General features: G+C 37.6%; 1 protein-coding gene across 6 annotated transcripts in view; it reads right to left on the bottom strand.

Moving 5' to 3' along the window:
* Positions 1-15,099, bottom strand: part of TCF12 (transcription factor 12) — a 372,383-nt gene that overhangs the window by 181,348 nt on the left and 175,936 nt on the right. The window lies entirely within an intron of this gene.

Below are 15,099 nucleotides of genomic sequence, written 5' to 3'. Positions count from 1 at the left end.
CTTCATAGGCTTATTATTATCTTCCTGGGTGAGGTGTCTGTTCAGGTCTTTTGCCCATTTCTTAACCCAGTGCAAGTTTTCTATCTGTTACATTTTAAAAGGTCTTTATATATTTTGGATAGTAGTCCTTTATGAGACATGCCTTTTCCAAATATTTTTATATCCCATCCTGTGGCCTGTCTTTTTCATTATCTTGAGTAATTTACATGCACATGGCAATAACAGGCACAAGGTACAAAATACAAAAGGGTATACAGTGAAGTTTCTTTTCCTCTTCTGCCTGCCGGGAGTTCTCTTCCCAGAAGGCAATAATTGTTGGCAATTTCTTGTATATTCTTTCAGAGATACTCTAGCCAAACACAAAAGTGCCTACTATTTTTTAAATAAACTTTTTATTTTGGAATAATTTTACATTTATAGAAAAGCATCAGTTAGTAGAGAAAATTCCCATATACTTTTCATCCAGTTTCCCCTACATCTTACATAACCACGCTACTTTTGTCAAAACTAAGAAATTAACATTAGAGCATTACTATTGACTAAACTCAAGACTTCATTAGAATTTCACTATTTTTTCCACCTATGTAATTTTTCCGTTCCAAGATCCAATCCAAGATATCACATTGCATTTAGATATGTATCATTTCTAATGCAAATTAGAAAAAGCTTCTCTGCACTTAGCCTTTTTTACTTAATGTATCTCAGAGATGTTTCTATCAGCACCTAAGGATATGACTCTGATGGCTGTGTGTAATATGCCATGCATAGATGTGGAGTAATTATTTACTTAACCTTTTCTCTAATTTCTGGCTGCTTTGGTCCTAGAAAGGAATTGTTGCTGTCTCCCATGTGATCTGCTTTTTATCCCTATGCTGACAGTAATCAACCACTTTTTAAATACCCCTTAGAATGAACATAACAACTCATATTTATGGAACACTTTATAGTTTATGAAGTGGCCACAATGTTTAATCCAACAGTCCTGTAAACTTGCACTGATGTCCCCATTTTGCAAGTGAGAAAAATAAGACTCTAAGTGACTTGTTCAAGAGCATAAATAAAGACCAAACCAGCGTTTCCCATTAAAAACTTTTCATGGCTGGGCGTGGTAGCTCAGGCCTGTAATCCCAGCACTTTGGAAAGCTGAGGCAGGCAGACCACTTGAGGTCAGGAGTTCGAGACCAGCCTGGCCAACATGGTGAACCCCTGTCTCTACTAAAAATACAAAAATTAGCTGGGTGTGGGATGCACACCTATAATCCTAGCTATTTGGGAGGCTGAGGCAGGAGAATCGCTTGAACCTGGGAGGTGAGGTTGCAGTGAGCAAAAATCATGCACACCACTGCACTCTAGCCTAGGTGACACAGTGAGACTCCGTCTAAAAAAACACCACCACTACCACAAAAACAACTTTACATAATTATGCAGGTACAATGAGGCACACATAAAGGTTTAAAGTCATGTTCCCGCACCAGGGAGCTGCAATTTAACTGGAAAAACAAGTTTATAGGAACATTAAGAGATGGAGATACAAGGCAGTAGCTATTAAGGATATTCATACAAAAGGAAGAACCTGTGTTAGAATTTGAAAGCTAAACAGCATATACGCATTAGGAAGACAAAGACCAGCAAGACTGATAGGGCACAGTGTTGGCTCAGGCCTGTAATCCCAGCACTTTGGGAGGCCAAGGCAGGTGGATCATTTGAGGTCAGGAGTGCAAAGCCAGCCTGGCCAATCTGGTGAAACCCCATCTCTGCTAAAAGTACAAAAATTAGCTGGGTATAGTGATGGGCATCTGTAATCCCAGCTACTCGGGAGGCTGAGGCAGGAGAATTGCTTGAACCCGGGAGGCAGGGATTGCAGTGAGCAGAAATCATACCCTTGCACTCCAGCCTGTGTGACAAAGTGAGACTCCATCTCACGGGAAAAACAAAACAAACAAAAAAAACACCAAAGACCAGCAAGATAGATGAGAAAAGGAGAGGGATAGTGAAGAATGCCTAAATCCTGCTCGAAGGAGAACAAGGAGATCACTCAGACCAAGTAAAAGTTAAACAAAATAAAGATTTATGGCCAGGCACAGTGGCTCATGCCTGTAATCCCAGCACTTTGGCAAGCCAAGGCCATCAGATCACCTGAGGTCAGGAGTTTGAGACCAGCCTGGCCAATGTGACAAAACCCCATCTCTTCTAAAAGTAGAAAAATTAGCTGGGTGTGCGCGCCTGTAGTCCCAGATACTCGGGAGGCTGAGGCAGGAGAATCACTTGAACCTGAGAGGTAGAGGTTGTGGTGAGCCGAGATCGTGCCAGTGCACTCCAGCCTGGGCAACAGAAAAAGACTCCATCTCAAAAAAAAAAAAAAAAAAGATTTATTCTTGTGGCTCCACACAGGGAATCCTGCTGAAGAATCAATGTGCTTAGTATATTATCACAACTATCGTATTAAGCCTCCCAAGAAAAGTCTGCCAATATTTTTGGATTTTGTGGCTAAACATTTTTTCCCTTCCTCTATCTTCCAATTATGTTACGAGATAGTCTTAAGTATTTTTTCTGTATAAATACATGCTCATTGTGAAAATATAGTATATTTTCACATATACGGTGTACCTCCTGATACTAACTTCCAATCAGACCAATGTTAACTTTTTGATATTCTTCTTTAGATTTTATAATCTACACATATTGCAGTAATACATTACTCTGCCTTTCCACTATGAAATACTGTAGAAAAATCCTATCACAAAATACGATTTTGAAAAGTGTTTTTTTGTTTGTTTTTGAGACAGAGTCTTGCTCTGTCATCCAGGCTGGAATGCAGTGGCATGATTTTGGTTCACTGCAACCTCCACCTCCCGGGTTCAAGCAATTCTCCCACCTCAGCCTCCTGAGTAGCTGGGATTACAGGCTTCCACCACCACGCCCAGCTAATTTTTTTTTGTATTTTTAGTAGAGACCAGGTTTTACCATGTTAGCCAGGCTGGTCTCGAACTCCTGACCTCAAGTGATCCACCTCTCCTAGTCTGAAAGGTAAGTTTTAATGAGTGCAATGTTATCCATCATATGACCATATTATAACTTAATTAGTCCCATATTTGGTGATGTTAATTTTTCTTTATAAAATACTGTGTGCGGCAAACATTCTTGCATACACATCTTTACGTGTATTTTCAATTACTTCCTTGGGTTAAATTCCATTGTGGTAGAGCTAATATACAATGTCTTCTTTTATTGGGTATAAAAATCCATCTTCATAAGTGTGTTTGGGACTGTTTTCTTTATACAATTTGCATTTAACTTTTCCAAATGTACATCTGGAAAGTAGCTGGCACTACAGCAGGTGCCACTGCATCTGGCTAATGTTTCAAAAAATGTTTTGTAGGCCAGGCGCGGTGGCTCACGCTTGTAATCCCAGCACTTTGGGAGGCCGAGGCGGGCGGATCACGAGGTCAGGAGATCGAGACCACGGTGAAACCCCGTCTCTACTAAAAATACAAAAAATTAGCCGGGCGTTGTGGCAGGCGCCTGTAGTCCCAGCTACTCGGAGAGGCTGAGGCAGGAGAATGGCGTGAACCCGGAAGGCGGAGCTTGCAGTGAGCCGAGATCGCGCCACTGCACTCCAGCCTGGGCGACAGAGCAAGACTCCGCCTCAAAAAAAAAAAAAAAAAAAATGTTTTGTAGAGGCAGGGTCCCAGTTATATCCTTAAGACAGAAGACAGCCTTAAGTTGAAAATGAATAGCATATAATAATCAGAAAATTCCTCAAATACTATTAATCACTGTACACGAAATTTTAAAATTATGTACTTTATAAACTGCATCAAAATCCATAATTTACATTTATCTTACAAAAATTTACACACAGCCTAGAAAATGCTGTATTTTTATTGCACATACCCTTTGGGGAGATTCTCATATGTTGGGCAGTACCGATTTTCACTAGAGCAACAGTATACTTTTTTTATTACTGTGCTATTCTCACACTATCCTCTCATTATAGATTCCCCCCATAGACTCTTTGCAGCTGTTCTCTGAAGGCTTCTCTCTACATTAGGCTGCTCAATAGAGATGTGACTGCCCAACTGCCACACCTCTATTAAGCAGGCTAATTTTCACCTTTTCCTCTCCCAATATAGCAGTTCAGTACACTAAAGCTACAATCTTATATTGCTATCTTGAGAAGTAGGTTTTTTCTAAAAGATTTCTGATTATAGAAAACTAAGGGAAACATAGGATTTCAGAGAGAGAAAATCTGACATTTGCCTAGAAATCTGCCTATATCATATTTGAAAACAAAACAACAGAAAAACAACTCACCCAATTGATAACTTACCATTCTGTATAGAGGCAGTATAGCTCCAGAAACTTTAGAAATAATTCACCACTACAACCACCAACCATCATGTCTGAATTTGTTTTTTAAATAAAAAAGAAAAAACCTGGTACTTGCCATAAAATTTCACACATATAACTTTTTTTTTTTTTTTTTTTTTTTGAGAAGGAGTCTCGCTCTTTCGCCCAGGTGGGAGTGCAGTGGCGCTATCTTGGCTCACTGCAAGCTCCGCCTCCCGGGTTCACGCCATTCTCCTGCCTCAGCCTCCTGAGTAGCTAATTTTTTGTATTTTTTAGTAGAGACGGGGTTTCACCGTGTTAGCCAGGATGGTCTCGATCTCCTGACCTCGTGATCCACCCGCCTCGGCCTCCCAAAGTGCTGGGATTACAGGCGTGAGCCACCGCGCCCGGTCACTTTTTTTTTTTAAAGACAGAGTTGTGCTCTGTTACCCAAGCTGGAGTGCAGTGATGCGATCTTGGCTCACTGCAAACTCTGCCTCCTGGGTTCAAGTGATTCTTCTGTCTCAGCCTCCCTAGTAGCTGGAATTACAGGTGCGCGTCACGACGCCCAGCTAATTTTGGTATTTTTAGTAGAGACGGGGCTTTGCCATGTTGGCCAAACTGGTCTTGAACTCCTGACCTCAGTTAATCCACCTGCCACAGCCTCCCAAAGTGCTGGGATTACAGGCGTGAGCCACCACGCCCGGCCATATGTAACTTAACTCTTCAACAAATTGGCAGAGTTACTGCTATTTAAAGTATTTTTGTTAAATTATCTAGAGCAAGACTGGCAAATGTAGCCTATGGAACAAATCCAGGCCACCAACTGTTATTTTTATAGCCCCGAATCAATGACATATAAGTACTTATATAGCTATTTAAACATGTAAGTAGTTACATGTTTATGGCTTAGTTGATAAGCCATGAATTATATGTTTATGGCCTACTTCATAAACATATAACTACTAACATGTTTAAGTAGCTATATAAGTACCTATACGATTATCATTGATATTGGTATGCTGGACCACAGACCTTAGACTATTTACTATCTGGCTCTTTGTGTATAGTTTGCTAATCCCTAATCTAAGGGACAAGTGTGGAAAAGTATGTAAGAGAAATCAATAAAATTTACAATTAACTATATATTAACTCATTGATTTAATTTGCTGTGAAGTGGCCTAGTAATGTACTCCCATTTAATTGTGACTCCCCAGAAATTTCATGGAATTTTGAAAGTGTGATAATCCTCCAGAGGTATACTCAAACTAAAAAACAAATACATAATACAAGAATAACTGTGGAACCACCAAACCATACCACGTATATGGAAATACCCAAAGAAACATTTTTCAAGATAAAGATTTAAAAACTCAGCCCCATATATATATGTGTGTGGGTGCATATGCACGTGTGTGTGTGTGCACGCATGTGTGCACGTGTGTATCAGAAAGTCCTGAAATACAGGCAGAATGGCAAGTTCTAGTGTTCACAGAAACCTAAAATCAGGGGCCAGGCACGGTGGCTCATGCTTGTAATTGTAGCACTTTGAGAGGCTAAGCCTGGAGGATCACTTGAACCTAGGAGTTCGAGACCAGCCTGGGCAGCGCAGCAAGATCGTGTTTCTACAAAGAATAATTTTTAAAAAATCAGCTGGGTGTGGTGGCACACACCTGTAGTCCTAGCTACTTGGGAGGCTGAGTGGGAGGATCACTTGAGCCTGGGAAGTTGGGGCTGCAGTAAGCCATAGATGTGTTACTGCACTCCAGTCTGGGCAACAGAGCAAGATTCTGTCTCAAAAAACAAAACAAAACAAAACAAAAAACCACCACCACCAAAAAAAGCCCCCCTAAAATCACAAATAAAAACAACGAATACCAAACTGGAAGTCACAAAAACCATGAATTATGAAAGGCAAAGGCTGAATTTTCCAAGAAAAAAAAGAAGCTGAGATGTGGAAATAAGGAGATTACAAAAATGGTGAACTGACACTCAAAATAAGCAACTGTTTTATGGGGCTTTACATAAAATGTGAGGCTTATTCAACTACAGCAATGCAGTAAAAAACCTATACAACTAAAGATCAGAATGTAATGGAAACCTTCAAACAACAGTAATATTTGTACAATTTAAACCAAAGCAATTCAGTATATGCTTTCAAATTTTTTTAAAAAATTATTTTGATGGCTAATTAAAACTTATATAAATACCATGACCACTAATCAAGCTGCTGCTAATTCTTCACTTTGAAAGAGGCCCTAGAGATTTCAGGGTATGGGGAGTAAGTACCAGGAATACCTCCCCCTACTTCTATTCTTCACAACATATTATTTATCCAGTTCAAACATCTATGAGAATTTTAATATGAAACCATTTATTTTAAATAAAACATTCTGAAAGCCTTTATTAAATGATAAAGGCAGCATCTTTACTATAAGAAGTGAGTCTGGGCTAGGTATAGTGGCTCATGTCTATAATCCCAGCACTTTGGAAGGCCAAGACAGGAAGATCACTTAAACCTAGGAGTTCAAGACCAACCTGGCCAACACAGCAAGATCTCATCTCTATTTAAAAAAAAAAAAAAAAAAAGAAGTGAATCTGAAATGTTACCACATAGGAGGCATGATCTGTTAATGCTGCTCCAGGACTCTTCTCAAATCAAAACAGTGTCCCAAATTCTCAACTGCGTGCTATGGTGTGCTTCTGAAATTCTACGCATATAGCAGAACTGTAAAGCTACAAAAGCTCCTTAAAAGCAATCTTTCTCTTGTTCTCTAGTAACCAAGTAGCCACAGCCCCTGTCATCCACCTCACTACAGGCAGAACCCAGAACATCTCTGGTTAGGAGTTCATGTTCACTTGTTTAAGAACTAGACACAAACAATGGGAAGATTCAAAGAAGAACCATTTATCAGATCTATGCAACTGGCCCACTATAAAACAGTAAGGATCCATAAAGATGACTTCTGATCACAGACAATGCACACCCAGGTGACAATGAGGAAATGCACTGGATAAACAAATAAAAGTAAAGGTGGTCCACTTGATTTAAGTCCCTAGAGTTTGCAAGGACACATAGTTAAGCCAATGTTGTGAGCTCATGAAAAAATCCATTAGACCTGATAACTTAAAAAAAAAAAATCTCTATGAAATATCCTCTACAGATAGTACGGTTGTCTCAAGCCAGAGTTGATTGCTTTGATCAATCTTCTGTTGAATATCCCATAATATATTAACAAAACAAATCTACTATAAGTTGAATAGTATGCAAAAGACTGAAGACTTCATGAGGTCCTGTAAAAGGTGTTAAAGAGCCATTTAATCAAATATAAAGTCACTAATGGATTATGACCTGAGTTAGAAACAGTAGGCTAAATCAACAAGATTCAAATGTGAAATACAGGACATATATTATTACCATATAAATTTTCTGAGAAAAATATGCTAAAAAAATCAACAACTAATTCTTTGTTTACTCTAAGACCTAGTGAATAATATATAGTTCACTTTTTAATATTATATTCTTACTTTATTTTTAATTTTTGAAATAGTTTTTAAAAATTCAAATAAAACATTTTTTTCCCTATATTTTCTGAAATCCTGGTTACTCTTTCAAGTAATTCATTCTAGCACGGATTACCCATAGATAAGAGGGATCTGAGTCCATACAGGAGTACTCTGGAAAGTGTGGAACCTCTTTCAAACTAAGGCGTTAGTATTACTTCGGTCTCTCTCAAACTGGGTAGAAAAGAAGCCTTCAGGTCATCTCTGGTTCACAGAAAAAGCTTCAGAGAATGGCTATCAAAATTCATTCTCACCATAGAAAGAGAACTGCTTTTTAGGCTGTGGAGGCAGGGCAGGGGCATGGAAAAAGACAATACTGCCAGGAACAGGATGTTATAAATTAAATGCACATGTCCACTGAACGAAAACATTCCATACCACTAAGGAATAAGGTACCTTACAATATAGCAACCATGAAGAACAATTTAGAGCAATCTGGAAATACTGGAGTGAGGGATCTAGAGAAGGAGAGACCAGAACACTGTACTCCTATCTTTTCCCACTTCTCACATCCGCTCTCCTTGGCCCAATTTGCCTCTCCAGTTCTTATTCTTTCAACAAAACATTTGTAAGGTAAGAGGGAGGGCTGATGACATTGTTTAAACTCCTAGGTCCCCCATGCTCCAAATCAATCTACTCCTAGCCTTCTTAGGTAAATGGGTTAATGAACACCACTTTTTGTTTCACTCGGTTTAAGTTAGGTTCTGTCACTTATAACAAAAAGAGTGCTGACTGGAATAAATGCGACCCACAATAAAACTTTTCCTGATCACCTCTGGTTGTGCCTGAATGTAATCTCTTCTGAATGTCTGTAAGAATTTATTCGTATCACTGACATTCTGCCATGTATATTAATTGTTGAAATTCTTACCCCTCTATCACACTAAAATAATAAAGTCTGTAAAGATAGACTGAATATTATTCAGTTTAATGTTCTACCATACAGTACTTTTCTCTGTGAAAGGCGGAAAAAGAGCATGGTAAAGGGCAGAAAAAAATGGAGGAATGAATACATGAAAAAGATGGAGGAAGGTATTCAACAACTCAGACTGGTTAATGAGAGCTAAGCAGTAAGTAGTGAAAGAAAGAAAAAGACAGCAGAGCTATAATGTAGAAAAAGGTAGCAAATCAAACAAATGGCTGAACATGAGAAGTTAAAAAGGGGAAAAAAGCAACGTAGTAGAAAGAGACTGTGCGCTAGTTAGAATCAAGAGGCTCAAGGCCATGTTTCTTTTTCTGCTTTTTTTGTTTGTTTGTTTGTTTGTTTTGTTTTGTTTGAGATGGAGTCTTGCTCTGTCATCCAGGGTACAGTGCAGTGGTGCGATCTCGGCTCACTGCAACCTCTGTCTCCCGTGTTCAAGCAATTCTCCTGCCTCAGCCTCCCAACACAGCTGGGATTACAAGCATGTGCCACCATGCCTGTTTTTTGTTTGTTTGTTTGTTTTTTGTATTTTTAGTAGAGATGGGGTTTCACCATGTTGGTCAGGCTGGTCTCCAACTCCTGACCTCAAGTGATCCACCTGCCTCAGCCTCTCAAAGTGCTGGGATTACAGGGGTGAGCCATTGTGCCTGGCCAGGGCCATGTTTCAAACTAACAAGTCATTTCATTTTTCTTGGTTTTAGTTCCTTCAATCTAGGCTCCTTTCTCTCAAGTTTCTCTTGGTGCCAACATTTTGTGTTTGTCAGCACAGCCAAAGGTCAGAGAATGTAGATCAATGAATATACAATCATATTCTTTCATGAAACTTAGGGTTAATAAAACATTGGAAAAAGTAAAAGGCCTCATCCTTATGAAACACTGTCAAATCAGATACTATTTCCCTTAAACTTTACTTTATAATCATTTTCAGTATCTCATCTAGTGAAGAAATTTCAAGTATATCAAACTTACATATCTGTTTTCATTTTTTATTTTTTTTTTTTAAGACAGGGTTGGATCTGTTGCCCAGGCTGGAGTACGGTGAAGTGATCTGGCTCACTGTGATCTCCACCTCCCCGGCTCCAGCAATCCTCCCTCTCAGCCTCCCAGGTAGCTGGGACCATAGGCATGTGCCACCATGACTGGCTAATTTTTTTTATTTTTTTTTAGAGACAGGGTTTCACTACATTGATCAGGCTGGTCCTAAACTCCTGGGCTCAAGCAATCCTCCTACCTTGGCCTCCCAAAGTGCTGGGAATGTGAGCCACCCCACTAAGCCAGAAGAGTTAACTTTTGAGGGCAGGGCTGTATTACCCTTTGATAGTCTGAAAATGGTGATTCTACATACTTTGTAACTCTAGGAGATTTCAGAATTTTGCATAGGTTATATTGCAAGCAATATCAAGTTTACAAAAGAATTTTCTTTGAAATTTGGTTATTTGAGGTACCAAATATACAGAAAAAAAGTGTACTTGGGCTTAAACTCCCAGACAAATCCACTGAAACCTATGTAATCTACAATGAAATGGAAATAAAACACAGAAGCTTTACCAGAGGTGCCCTTTAAGTTCTGAGATACAGAAAGTGGAGTTAAGCAAAGAGATTCCAGCAGCAATGGGAAGACACTTGGTCTGCTTGTAAGTCAAATGCTTATAAGCAGAGGTTTGACAGTAATATACTTGAGCAATTAGACCCAACCTGTTAAATGAGTTAACATGCCTAAAATAAGTTACAACAATATATACAGTCTGCCCTCTATCTGTGGGTTCCACATCTGTGAAATCAATCAACCACAATTTGAAAATATTTAGGGGGAAAAAATGGGTGGTTGCATCTGTGCCGAATGTATAGACATTTTTTTCTTTGTCATTGTGCCCTAAACAATACAACATAAGAACTATTTACATAGCAATTACATTGTGTTAGGTATTATATGTAAGTTATAGATGATTTAAAGTATATAGGAGGATGTGTGTGGGTTATATGCAAAACTATACCATTTTATATATATATAAGGGACTTGGGCATCAGGCGACCCAATCCCTCACAGATACTAAGGGATGACTGGATAGCAATTCTATTAACATCATGCTATTTTACTTTTCAGAGAACTTTCATGATCTTTTTTTTTTTCCTTTAAATAACTAGAAACATTTCCCAGTGTCCTACAGAAAACGAGTTTTTCAGAAGCTAATGATGCTTTTTACAAAAAGCCTTCTGTGCCTAATGTGATTTTGCGGTGTCGTAGGCTAAAAAAGCTAAATCAGCTTCTTCTTTTTTCAGAGTCTTTATCATTCCAAAGTACAATCTGAATTTCTAAGAGGGAACAACTGATACGCAATGGTGTCCAAAGTTATTTCACTGTCAAACAGTTTTTTCTACGGTCATCCCTCAAGATCAGTGTCTCCATAATTATAGTTTAAGAAAATGCTGAGCTAGTAAAAAATCTGAGATACGAAGAAAGAACAGGTATCTTAAACACCTAAACAGTGTGGCCTAATGGAAGCAGCATTCAACTAAGAGTCAGGAGATACGAGTTCTACATTTAGTTTTGACACTTACTGGCTTTGTGACCTCAGAAAGAAACACTTAATTGTAATCTGCCTTAGTTTTAATCATTAGCAAAATAGCAACTATTAGTTCTAGTTGTCGCCTTTTTCAGGGTTGAATAGAAGTTATTAAATTTATGAGATTATGGAATTGTAAAATTCTAGAGCTGTACAAGACCTCTGAGAATTCCCAGAATTACCCTATCAGAAAGGTAAAAGTATTTTCAGAATCTAGATTAAAATCCACACCTCCTAACTCTCAGCTCTGCAATTTCCCCCTGAACCACCACATATTACATTCACTCTTTAAAAGAAAAATTGTTAACAAACCATCTCTAGGGGCAAAATAGGGTCTCAGAAAGGAATACAATTAAGGGTCTCAGAAAACAAGCAAAACCGAAGATAATTTTACACCTTAAGTTTCCCATTTATCATATATGCACATACATACATCCTAAAATAAGTAAAGCTTATAAACATGGAGGGATTAAAAAGATAATAGTAGTTTATTACACAATCACTTGGGGATGGAAGGCAGGCAATTCTGTGAGAATAATTTGTTTCTAAGTTCAACCAGTAAACTGATCCTCCTATCATCAAAAATATGACTATCAAAAAGTAAAGGAAAACAAGTATTACTGACATTAATGAGAGGATCAAGGGTGGAGAAATGACCAGAGCTGGAAGAAGCTTGAGATAGACAAGGCTACTTGGTGATAGTAGCCTCGAACTGACCATGGGATTCACTGCTATGGTCAAAGCTTTTCATATAGTTTTAATATTACAGAGTACAAAACTGCTTGATGCTAATTACCTAGTCATGTGCCAAAAAGATGTACTTATTTCACTTGAAACATAAGAAAAGCCCTCTTTCCCATATTGACATATCCACAGGAGAATTCTGCAATTCATAAAAGAAACATTAACTGATTCAGCATAAAACACTTCAAAATATCTACATGAATACATAAACTACATAAACGCACTTTCTGTTGCAAATTGTTCATTATTGAATCATTATCAACCCTTGTTAGACAGAACTTCTCATTTTTGCAATGTACAAAATCATTAAAGTATTTGAAAGCTCTATCACAGAAGACAGTGGTGCTTTATAATCCACTATTTCTTCAGGCAAACGTGCTTATGGCTGAACATAATACTCAAAATAACAACATTCCCTAGATGTACAATCCCTACCCCACTTAATGGTGTTTTTATATGTTGACAGCAACATGAAATGTTACTGCTTTCCTATTAGTTTTAGCTGTTTCTGAACATTCATCATGCACAGCACCACTCTCAACTGTTACCTGTTGCGATGACTGGTTATCAACAGTTCCAAATACTTCAAATACTACCATACACATCTCAGCAGAGTTTTAATAATTTAGGTTTTTCAGCCAGAAACTACCTTAAATTATCAAACAGCCAGAAAAGTCAGTCTATCCATTGTAACTCTATATATTGCTATAAACCCACATGTTTGGGTGTCAGTTCAATTACTTCAGCTCATATCAAGTTGAACTGCCTGTTGCTGTATGGAACTGCATTGTGATTTAAGAGGCATTCATTTCCAAAAGCAAGCTACTGTGCAGATTGTTTACACTATTGTTAGACTAAGGTACCTCATTTGATCATTTTTACTGAAAATAAAGGTAAGGAAGTGAAGTATATCAGATATTGCCAATGACCAGTGAATTTATTTTGAACCTATCTGCTTCATCATTTCAGGATTCTCTCTCCTCCTTTTATGTATAAGTAAACATTTTTACATTAGGTAGTTAAAACTCACAAATAAAACATATGGTCTGGGCCAGACATGGTGGTTCATGCCTATAATTGCAACATTTTGGGAGGCTGGGTCAGAAGGATCACTTGAGGCCAGGAGTTCAAAACCAGTCTGGTCAACATAGTGAGTCCTAATCTCTACAAAATAAAAAATTAAAAAATTAGCTGGTGCTGTGCTAAAGAAGGAGGACAGCTTGAGCTCAGGAGTTCAAGGCTGTAGTGAGCCATCATCATGCAACCACACTCTAGCTTGGGTGACAAAGTGAGACCCTGTCTCAAAAATAAGAAAAGAAAATGTATGGTTTGTATATCTGCATCTGATACAAAGTAGTACCTAAACAACATAGTTCACATGAATGCAGATTTTTTCATTTGAATTGTTAAGAGATCAATCTACTTACAAATATTTATTTACTTCAAGACTTTTTTTAGATGTTGATTTTATACATAGGGTATGGATGACTATTAAAAGTATTCTAATAATTATCTGAAAATTAAAGAAACCAACAAGCACATGCTCGTAATTGCTCCAACTGAGAAAATGTTACCTCAAAGTGAATTACAGGAATATTGTTAGTCAACATCTGCTCAGAGCAAGTGACTGACATGCATACCTCTTAGGATTCATTTAATTTCCACACTTGTCCCGTACAAAATTTTAATCGTCACCTTGGCACAAAGCTGTGCTAATGATGAAATTCCATTGGGCCTAAAAGTCATCTATATGAGTGAAGAATAAAGGTAAGAACATAAATACAAAAAGAGCAATTTCTGATTTTTCACAGTTCAGAGTTATATTCTCAATTAAGAAAGCTTAGTTTAATTCAAAATTACAAAAACACTGACTTTTACTTGCCCTACTACACTTAATATAAATTAAATCCTACTTGGGGAAAAGTTATACTCCAAAAGGAAATAATTTGGAGTGTTACATCGATTTTACTTTGATGGCAAGCTCAAATGAAAATTTAAAAAATAAATTAGAACGTTTTCCCTAGCCAAATAATTTATTCTAAACCTAACTCTGGTTTTTTTATCTGGAATGGTAATACATTTAATACCACGATTTTCTATGTGCATTTATTTACGCTGAAACAAACTGTGATTTTTAAACACAACTTTTATTGCTGATTAGATTTTTTTCACTCTTCTGTCATACTCTAATGGTTCTTCTGGCTTCAAACTGTCAACCGCCTTAGGCAAAATCCACACTAGACTATCAGATTCTGTCTCCTCGACACTATAGAGAATAAGGGAAACAAAGACTGTGCAAAGCAAATCATTTTAAATAAATTGCAGACCACCAGGATTTGGGATTTGGGTAATCTACTTAGATTAGTATGGCTGTGTCTTAAAAGGACGATTCTAAGATCACAATATAGGTCATGTCCTTAAGAAATAAAATAAGTAATGAAGTCAATGTCAATTACACAAACTTTCCATATTTATATGATGCCAATAACCGATAAAAACAGTTATAACTGGTAAAACAGATGAAAGTTTTTGTAATATGCTCAGCCCCAGCATAAGCAAGAAAAAAAAAGTCATAAAACATACAGATTATTTTCAATCAGGTTTTGGAAAAAGGTAAAATATTTACACACAAAAAAAATGGTATTCAAACTGAAAAAAACAAGCTTGGGTTTATAATTTTAGACTGAACAACTTTAAACTTTCATTTGAGACAGAGAAGGAGAAAGGAAAGGAGGGGTGTTTTGCAGAGCATGATTAACCACAAAGGTTTTGCCTAAACATAAAAATCAAGTTTAGATGGTAGTTCATACCCTTCTTGAAAGTGCAACTTCACTTCTTCAAACAAAAACTTCAAGAAAGTCCTAGTATGCAGCCAAGTGCTTAAAACAATGCTGCAATATCTAAATATACTATGTTTTAATCAAATTGTGCCAGGAGAAATATTGTCCAATGCAAGTAAAGTCTGCCTAAAATCAC

The sequence above is a fragment of the Hylobates moloch genome, unplaced genomic scaffold, assembly GCF_009828535.3.
Source record: "Hylobates moloch isolate HMO894 unplaced genomic scaffold, HMol_V3 SCAFFOLD_14, whole genome shotgun sequence".
Taxonomy (NCBI): Eukaryota; Metazoa; Chordata; class Mammalia; order Primates; family Hylobatidae; genus Hylobates; species Hylobates moloch.
Note: the sequence above shows the minus strand (reverse complement) of the source record. Positions and strands in the feature narration are given on the sequence as shown.